The following is a 10,113-nucleotide window of genomic DNA, read 5'->3' on the forward strand; positions in this document are numbered from 1 at the left end:
GGAGTCGGGGAGCTCGGAGGGGGCGGGGGTGTGTGGAGGGAGCGGGGTTGTGTGGAGGGAGCGGGGTTGTGTGGAGGGAGCTGGGAAGGGCCCAGAGCACCGAGGGGGAGCCAGCAGTGAGTGCACTGGGGAGCTCCACACACGCGGCTCCGCAGCTTTGCGCGCCCCTCTACCGGGAGCGGCTGAGTATCCGCCTGGCTCCCCTGCGGGGTTCCTCCGTGGTCTTCCGGAGATTCTTTATGAAGCAGCTTCAGAATAGTCAAGCCTATTTTTCTACTCCATTTCTTTTTGTAATGTGGGGTCACCTTTCCGCTCTAGAAATTGCTTTTCTTACGCGATTCCCACCCCAACTCTCGCCAAGGGCCCTGGTTCTCACCTCCCCAGTCTTAGCGTCTGACAAGCCTCCAAGAAACTGCGCTTTTTTCTTTTGTAAGTGTTCTTTTGCCTCATGTTTACCCCACCCCAAACGTCTTTTGACTAGACTGTGTCTTTGGAATAAAATGTTCGGAAATACCCTTTCATGAAAACTCCCTCGGATAGGAGGACCCTCACAGACCCTGGACTGCAGAGATTATTCTGTTGACTTTGACATTCACTCTAGCTGGTGCCGCGCGAGCTTTGGTGTGGGGGAAAGGAAGGTTAGGCCGTGAGTCAGGAGACCTGTGTTCCTGCAAAAGCCATTTACCTTCTGGGGCCGCAATGGCTTTGAATGTTTCAGGGGATCCCCTGAGAGCACCTTTGGCTCTGGGTTTCTGTAAATTTTCTCCCTGCTGATTACCAAGTAAAAGTACCTTTTATCTTTTGTGTAGAAGGTGTCAGTAGAAGAAGCAAGAGATCTTTATTCCCAAATATAAAATCGATTTACCAAAAATTCTCAAATTTGGGGAAATTTTTTTCATACATTAGTAAAGTACCATTTCAACAAATTAAGTTTAAAAATTATCCCTCTAGGTGGTTTATTAACCAGACCAAAAAAAAACCAACAACAACAACGAGAGGGGGGTCCTAGATCGATCACTGGGGCACTGCACTTTCCCCTTTGTAGTCCATACACAGATTAACCTTTGCAAATGCTGCTTTGGAAATACATCCTTTGTTTGACTTGAAATGTAACCCCTCCCCTACCACCAAATATTATTAAGGTTTAAAGTTTAGGCAGAAGCTAAGGTTTTAACGATGTGTCAGGGTGTGGAACAATCGACAGCTGGTAGAATACTTTCCATTTTGGTTAATGGGAACAAGTCGTTAAATCTAATATCAATTTTAATAATTTCACTTCAACAAAACTGTCAAATAATGAGATTCGTGGATTTTTTTCTAGTAGTTCCTCTGGAGAACTTGTGGAGAAAACTCATGAATCTTAGCAGTTAACGAAAAGTATATAGCTTTTCCATATATTTTTTAAAAACCATAGAATTATATAACTTCCCCATGGGGATATTAAAAGAAATTGCACTTTCTAACGTCTACAACCATAAATTATCATGTAAAACACGTAGGTAAGCCATATATTTTAAGTATTTTTAAAAGCTGTCTTAACATGGGCTTTGACTATTGAGAAAATAGATAAAGTAATGTGAAATCCCTTTTCCCAAATGAGACTCAGTGAGTCAACAATTTGCAGTTTCCAGAAGGGATGTCTCTTTTTCATGCCTGAACTATTAAAATAAACAAATATCTTTGATGGAAAATCTAATGTTGCCAAATGTGTTCCAGAAGACTGTTGGTGTTAATGCAAAGCATGATTCCTTTAACTTCCATAGTAACTAATTTTATCATTGTTTTTCAGTTGGAGATGCAGAGTATGGAAATGATTTTGCAAGACTTTTCCAGGTCATGAGGTGCTCTCTGAGAAATCTCTTCTGTTCCCTAAAGTAGTAAGTGACTCAACTGAAGCAAAGCAATAATTATTAAATGGATCTCTAGTGGCCTAGAGGCATTAACATATTTTTTTCCTTTGAAGTTATTATACAGTTAAATAACTTTAGAGTGGTAGTTCCCAAAATGTGTGACTTTAGGCACTAGTTTGCCTAAATGCTGCTCTAGCAAGTCATTCACTACAAAAATATTGAGCCACTTCTGTATGCCCTGGCTGGCACACTAGGAACAGTGGTGAAGAAGACAGATATATTTACCTGTCTTGATAGAAGTTACAGTTTGGTGAAAACGATAAATTAGTAACAAGTGCAAATAAGATTTATGCAGATTTATTTACACAAAATAAATGTAAGTCGTGATGTAAATAGCAGATTTTGAGATAAACAATAAGAGGAATCTCTTCATTTTAGAGATCCACAATGTATGTTAATAAATTAAAGGCTCTGAAAATTCCTATGGTAAAAACATTTTACCTAACCTATTCCCCAAACCCCCAAATTTGTTTTGAACAAATTTGTTTGTAAGCAGTGCTTATAATAAAATAGAATAATTTTTGTGAAATGCTGCTTTGTTTTAAAACCAAAGAATTCAATAAACATGAAATTCTGTTAACATCACCTTACATTTATTTGTCAATGTACATTAATATGCATCAATAGATTTATACATATAAATATAATGTTTGAAATAGACTGTGTTTGCACATGTTTATACCAGCACAATTCACAATTGCAAAAAATATGGAACCAGCCTAAATGTCCATCAACAAACGAGTGGATAAAGAAAATATAGTATATATACACCACAGAATACTACTCAGCCATAAAAAGGAACGAAATAAGGGCATTCTCAGCAACCTGGATGGAATTGGAGATGATTATTCTAAGTTAAATAACTCAGAGAGGAAAACCAAACATCATATGTTCTCATTCATAAGCTGGAGCTAAGCTATGAGGACACAAAGGCATCAGAATAATATAGTGGAGTTTGGAAGCTCAGGGGGAAGTGGGGTGAGGGGTAAAATACTACACATTGAGTACAGCGTACACTGCTCTGGTGATGGGTACACCAAAATCTCAGAAATTACTGCAAAAGAATTTGTCCATGTCACAAAAAGCCACCTGTTCCCCAGAAACTATTGAAATTAAAAAAATAAATTGTTTAAGTATGATAAAAAAAAAAGAAATACACTGTGTTTGAACACAAAATGATACAGAAGGATTTATAAATCTATTAAAATGCTTGAATGTACATCTGTACAAAACACATATTTATAATTAACATTATTTCATAAACATACTTCCAGAGATCAACATGTTCTAAAGTCTTATAATTCTTAATGGCTATATAGTTCATATATTGGTATAGACTAGTTTTCCCTTCCTTCCTTCCTTCCTTCCTTCCTTCCTTCCTTCCTTCCTTCCTTCCTTCCTCCCTCCCTCCCTCCCCCCCCCTCCCTTCCCTTCCCTTTCCTTCCTTCCTTCCTTCCTTCCTTCCTTCCTTCCTTCCTTCCTTCCTTCCTTTCTCTTTTTTTTCAGGGTCTGAATCTGTAATCCAGGCTAGAGTGCAGTGGCATGGTCAAGGCTCACTGCAGCCTCAACCCCCTGAGCTCAAGTGAGTCTCCTGCCTCAGCCTCCCAGAAGCTGCATTACAGGCACCCGCCACCACACCCAGCTAATTATTTATTACTTGTAGAGAGGGGATCTCCCTAGGTTGCCCAGGCTGGTCTTAAATGCCTAGGCTCAAGTGATCTCACATCACCCATCCCTGTCACAGTGTGCTGGGATTACATGTGTGAGCCACTGTGTTTGGCCTAGAATAGTTTTCTTAACCCTAAATTTTAGGAAAGTACATTTTCTGATTCTTTAACTATTGTAAGTAACACTGCTTTAACCTCCTTGAACAAATTACTCTTTGGAGTAATAAGTGATGGGAATATTTTCTTGGGATATATTTTTTAATGTGGGTTTTTAATTAAAAGAAATTTTATTTTTCTGTTTACATAGTCTCATATTTCTTTCCATAACAATTGAAAAATCATTATAAAAATATGGATGTACTTTTATCTTTTAGATTCAGTATCTCATTGACACTGTATATGTAGTATATATATATATTAGAGACAGGATCTCACTCTGTCACCCAGGTTGGAGTGCAGTGGTGTGATCACACCTAGCTGCAGCTTCAAACTCCCAAGCTTAAGCAATCCTCCCTCATCAGCCTCCCAAGTCCCCAGACACAAGCACTGCTTTATTCTTTAAAAAAAACACAAAGACATTATTTCATGGTTTCATACTGTTTCATCGCCTTTTTGATGCCCATTGTTAATACCTGATAAAAGAAACCAGCTTTAAGAAACAAATACGACTTCTGTTTCTATAAACATAAATGTTTGACCTTCATGACTGTAAAGAGATCAGAGGATTAGTAATGGAGGAGATATTAAAGCAGGAGCTGATTTTAATCTCTGTTTTATTATCTTTTAAAATACATTTAACGTAGTTAACTTATTTTTAAAGAAAATTTAAGTAAAACGGAAATGTCCTTTGAAATGTTGGAATTTTATGACTCTAAATCCAACTATCTCTGAAAAGAGATTGCTGTTTATTTCTAAACAAATGTTACCAGAATTGATCACAATGTTTTTAAGTAACAAAATGCTTTATAGTACCAGTTTCATACAATACATCAAACTAATTTCTATTAGATGTGTAAGTTTTAAAATTTCAAAGTCACATGGAAAAGAAAATCAGAAAAAGCAGAAATGAATGTTTGTCATATTGCTGGTAGACTACTTAAGCTTGAATAGATGACAGCAATCTCAAAGATCAAGATTTACAAATTTGACTAAATAAAATTTAAAGTTCTATATATTTTTTCCAAAACATAAACTGAGTGAAAATGTTTACTCTGAACTGGATGAGAGATTAATGTCTTAAATATTTCAAAATTGCTCACACAAATTCGATGAGAAGCAACAGTTTATGCTTGCCATAAATGGGCAAGAGAATTGAGCAAACATTTTAATAAAGAGGAAATAAAACTTTAATAAAAGAGACACTGGGACAGCTACTGTGTACAGACTTTCCATAGTCTTTTTATTTTTTCCTGTTTATTGATTTTGAACAATCAACTATTTCCCTCTAAAAGTAAATCACCAAGGAATGTACTATTCAAAGGACTTTAAAATTTGCAGTGCATCTTAGTCAAGGCAAGAAGTAAGAGGTAGGTCATTGACTTAAAAGTGCCAAGAACAACATTCTCCTGTTCTTATTTTTATTATACAATTACATAATAAAGTAATTCCCATACTTTCCAATATTTGGTATGTATGCTAGGCCTTATTATCTTAATTCCTACGTTATTTTACAGCAGTCACTTTACCCATTTTATGAATATCATCAATGTTCTGAGGCCCTCTTTTCCAGGATTATGTCATTTAGTTTTTTATTTTAAAATAACAACTAATAACTTTTACCCTTTTTTCACACTATTAATTTGTGTTTCAAATATTTATTGATTGTTTGTGTGCCACTCTCTAAGGGACTGGGGACACAACAAGAAGCAATAAAACAAAAAATATCCCTGTCTTCATGAAGCTTACATTCTACTTAGAGCTGTCAATCATGTGCATAATGTTCTGCCCAAAGGCACCTGGCTGAGGAGTTGAATGGGGAGGGGGACACTGGAGGTGGATAAAATTCATCTTTTACTCTGCTCCCACCCATGCCTTTTTCTTTGCACAAATGTAGCTGCTAACCAAATCCTGAGCATGGGGTGGGATGAACATGTATGTGTGTGTGTGTACAAGCAAACATGCACATGCCTGAATCATTTTCTAATTTGTACCAAGATGCCAAAGATGAGGCATCAATTCTATTGAAGAAAGACAGACAATACCTAAGTTATATAAATAAAAATATAAGCATGTTTGATGATGATAAATGCTACAGGAAAAATTAAGAAAGGGAAATAAATAAGAAATATGGACAGGAATGGCCTTCAAAGTGACATTTTAGTGGGAAGTGAGAGATAAGTAGGTGAGCCATGTAGACAGCTAGGGGAAAATGTCCTAGTAGGGGTGAAATCAAGTGGAAAGACCCTGAGGCCAGACAGGAGCTGTGTCCACAGAACAGCCAGCTTGTCTTGAAAAGACTGAATGAGACCAACTAGTGGGAGATGAGGTCAGAGAGCTTGGACAGAAGGTAGGATGTGGGGATGCAGTTGGGCTGAGATTGTTTAGGGCATTGCAGGCTAAGTAAGGAATTTAACAGAATGAGATGTGAAGCCTTGGAGGATTTTAAGCAGATGTGATAGGATTTGATTTATATTTTAACAGACTAACTCTGGCTACAGTGTAGTAAATAGATTGAAGGGAGACAAGGATGGAAGCAGGGAAACTAGTTAGGGGGCTGTTGTAATAATACACGTGAAAGGTGATAGTGGAATAGATGAAGGTGGTAGGAGTGGAGTTAGGGAAAATGTAGGATTCTCAAACGTATTCTAAAAGTAAAACCAACAGAACTTGATGGTAGATTGACTGTGGGGTCTGAGAAAAGAAGAGTCAAAGATAATGGCAAGATTTTAGGCCTGATCAACAGGAGGACTTGGCGTTGCCATTCACTGAGAAGGTAGAATGTGTCAAACAAAATTAGGATGGGAAATAGATCAGGAATTCAGTTTGGGGAATGTTATGTTAGAGATGATAAGTGAGGAGTTGGATATTTGAGTCTGGGTTTCAGAGGAGAAGTCTAGTCTAGAGATATTAATTGGAGTTATTGGCATATGAGATATACAAACCATGAAATCACCAATGGAGTGAGAGTAGTTAGAAAAGAGGAGAACCCCAATGATTGAGATTTGGAGTATTCCAGGGTTTGGTAGTGAGAGACAGAAGGAGTAAGGATAAAGGAAACTAAGAAGATGCCACTAATGAGGTAAGAGAAAAAGCAGGACAATTGAGTGTCCTATAAGCCAAGTGAAAAAAATATTTCAAGGAAAGGGGAATAATCAGCTGTGTCAAATACTTTTTATTTTTTCCTTTTTTTAGAGACAAGTCGCTATGTTGCCCAGGCTAGACTTGAAATGCTGGCCTCAAGTGAACCTGCCACCTCAGCCTCCTGAGTAGCTTGGCCTTTGAGTGATCAAGTAGAATGAGAAATGAGAACAAGATTTAAAATGTGCAGGCCAGGGGGCCCAGTAGCTCATACCTGTAATCCCAGCACTTTGGGTGGCTGAGGCGGGAGGATCACCTGAGTCCAAGAGTTTGAGGCTGCAGTGAGCTATGATTACAGCACTGCATTTTGGCCCCATCTCAAAAAAAAAAAAAAGATTATTGGTAACTTACCTGAGAGGAATTGGTTCAGAGAATGAGAAAACAGAAACTGGAGACAGCAAGTATAGGCAACTCTTCTTAAGAGTTTTGTTGTAAGCTGAAGAAGAAAAATGGTGTGGTAGCTGAAGGAGAAGATAGAGTCCAGAAAAAAAAATATTTTAAAATGGAAAAACAATCCTATATATGTATGGTTATGGGAATGATCCAGCAGAGATTGAAAGATTGATGATTTAAAAGAGTGGAGCATTGTTTCAGCAAGGTCATTGCGTAGGCAAGAAGAGATGGTATTTAGTGGATAAATGGTGAAGCTGGCCTTAGATAGGAGAATGAGCAGTTTATCCTCAATAGAAGAAAGGGTTATAGATGGGTCCCTCATGCAGTGAAGTGGCTAGATGTTGTGGGGGGCATGTGGAAGTTCTCTTCTGATTGCTTATTTTATCTCGTGAAATAAGATGCAAAGTTGTCTGCTGGGAGTGAGGAAGAAGAAGGGAAATTTAGGGAAAGAGGAAAAGGCATAAAAAATGAAGCGAATAAAAATCAGTTAATAAGAAGGTGGAAATAGGCTGGGCACAGTGGCTCATGTTTGTAAACCCAGTGCTTTGGGTAGCCAAGATGGGGGATTATTTGAAGCCAGGAGTTTGAGACCAGCCTGGGCAACATAGCAAGGCCCCCTCGTCTCTACAAAAAATAAAAAATTAGCTGGGTATGGTGGCACACAACTGTAGTCCTAGCTGCTCAGGAGGCTGAAGCAGGAAGATTGCTTGAGCCTAGGAGTTCAAGGTTACAGTGAGCTATGATGGTGCCACTGCAGTCCAGGTGGGGTGGCAGAAGAGACCCTATCTCTCTAAAAAAAGAAAAAGAAGGTGGCAATAATCCAAATGTATCAGTAATCACCAGAAATATGAATGGAATAAGCTATTCGGTTAAAAGAGAGAATTTTCAGACTAGGTTAAAACAAGTACATATATATGCTATTTATAAAAGTTAAGCATAAAGCTCAAGAGCACAGAACAACTAAAAATTACAGATTCAAAAAAGATACCAGGCCAATATCAACGAAAAGAAATACGATGTAAGTATATCACTATTGAGGTAGGTGAATAGCAGAGGAAGCTGGGGGTGAAGGGGAACTGTTGGATGTAGGCTAGCTTAAGGAGAACGTGCAAGATAACAAAAGCAGAGGGCTGTGTGGTGGCTCACACCTGCAATCCCAGCACTTTGGGAGGCAGATGTGGGTGGCACTTGAGGTCAAGAGTTCGAGACCAGCCTGGCCAACATGGTGAAACCGAGTCTCTACTAAAAATACAAAGATTAGCTGGGCATGGTGGCACATGCCTATAGTCCCAGCTACTCCAGAGGCTGAGTTAGGAGAATCGCTTGAACCTTGGAGGCGGAGGTTGCAGTGAGCTGAGATCGCACCATTGCACTCCAGCCTGGGCGAAGAGTGAGACTCCATCTCAAAACAAAAACAAAAGCAAAACAAAAACAAAAGCAGAGCATACTAGTTAAAAAGAGGTAAACAGTAAGTTGGCACAATAAGGGAAAGGCAAGAATGAGCAATTAGCCTACAAGAGATAAAGTAAGGTTAAGGTGCAATAAGGGAAAGGCAAGGATGAGCAATTGGTCACAAAAAAATAAAGTTGAGTAAGCTAGAGTAAAAAAACATAATAAAAGGCCATGAAATGTTACAAATCGGGGCTGATACCACTTGCGGGTCAGCTCAGTCCATTGCAAATTGTACTGTGCTTAATAAATCTTTTGCTGCTTTGCTATTTGTGTGTCATGTCCAGTTCTTTGTTCAGTGAAGAACCTGGGACTTCGCAACATCAGCTGGTAACATAGTAGTTTTGGTAAGCCAGCCTGGAGGTAAGCGCCAATTTGGGATTTTTATTTTTGGTTTTGCTTTCTGTTTCTTTCCTCTGATGGCACTCTTCAGGGGCACAAGATGGGCAGTTAAGAGCCACTAGGGTGCCCCCCCGCTGGAAGACTCAGGACAGGATAACCTGGTGGGGAACGGAGCAATTAGGCTTCGCCAGGCGCAAGACAAATCCCTGTGCCTGTGAGGTATTTGTGTGTGTGGCAAGACGTAATATTTTGACTTTTGTTTTCGTAATGCTGAAACAAGAAATTGGTGTACCCCGACCCAAAGGACCAAGGCAATAGCTAAATAAGGAAAAAAACGCTGCTTCTTTTGTGAGGGACCAGATCTGGATCGTTTTAGTTTAGCAGACCTGGTGCTAAGAGAAAAATCCTGGTGGAGACTCTTGGATCATTGCCTAAGTTATGCACAGATCCATCCTGGTGGAGACTCTTGGATCATTGCATAAATTGCGCAGCAGATCCATGGGGAAATCACTGCATGTAGTTTATCTGGTCAAAGGGCATTCTCTTCCCTTATCGAGAGGCCAATCTTTAACAAATTCAAGCTAGGGAGTCTGCAATTCCTTGCCCTTCAAACTACAGTTACCACAATAGTTAAGGAAACCATTTGGGAAAAAAAACTATTTTGGCCAGCTACAGGGGTGCCAAAAGCTGAGGGCTGCACCTGGGGACTAAAGGGAAACTTAATCATAGGTCACCAAATATGGCAGAATCCTTCTTCAAGTGGTGCTGATGCCCATCTAAGGCCAGAGACATATGGCATGTCATGAAGAGGCCCATGCAGGGGATGCCCTCTTGGCCCTCAACCCCAGCATAGGCCCTTCCATGGGGTACGCCCCAGTGTGTGGCCCTAGGCCAGTATGCTCTCAATTTCAAGTTTTCCTTGTTCTCTACAGACAGAAGACAAGAAACTTGGTTTCAATCTCACCCGACTTCCCCCTTGGCTGCATCCTCAATCACTGGGGGAAGGTTCAATCCCAACAGATATCCCCAGAGCATGTGCAAGCCATATGTGGATT

Source organism: Symphalangus syndactylus, chromosome 3, assembly GCF_028878055.3.
Source record: "Symphalangus syndactylus isolate Jambi chromosome 3, NHGRI_mSymSyn1-v2.1_pri, whole genome shotgun sequence".
NCBI classification, from domain to species: Eukaryota; Metazoa; Chordata; class Mammalia; order Primates; family Hylobatidae; genus Symphalangus; species Symphalangus syndactylus.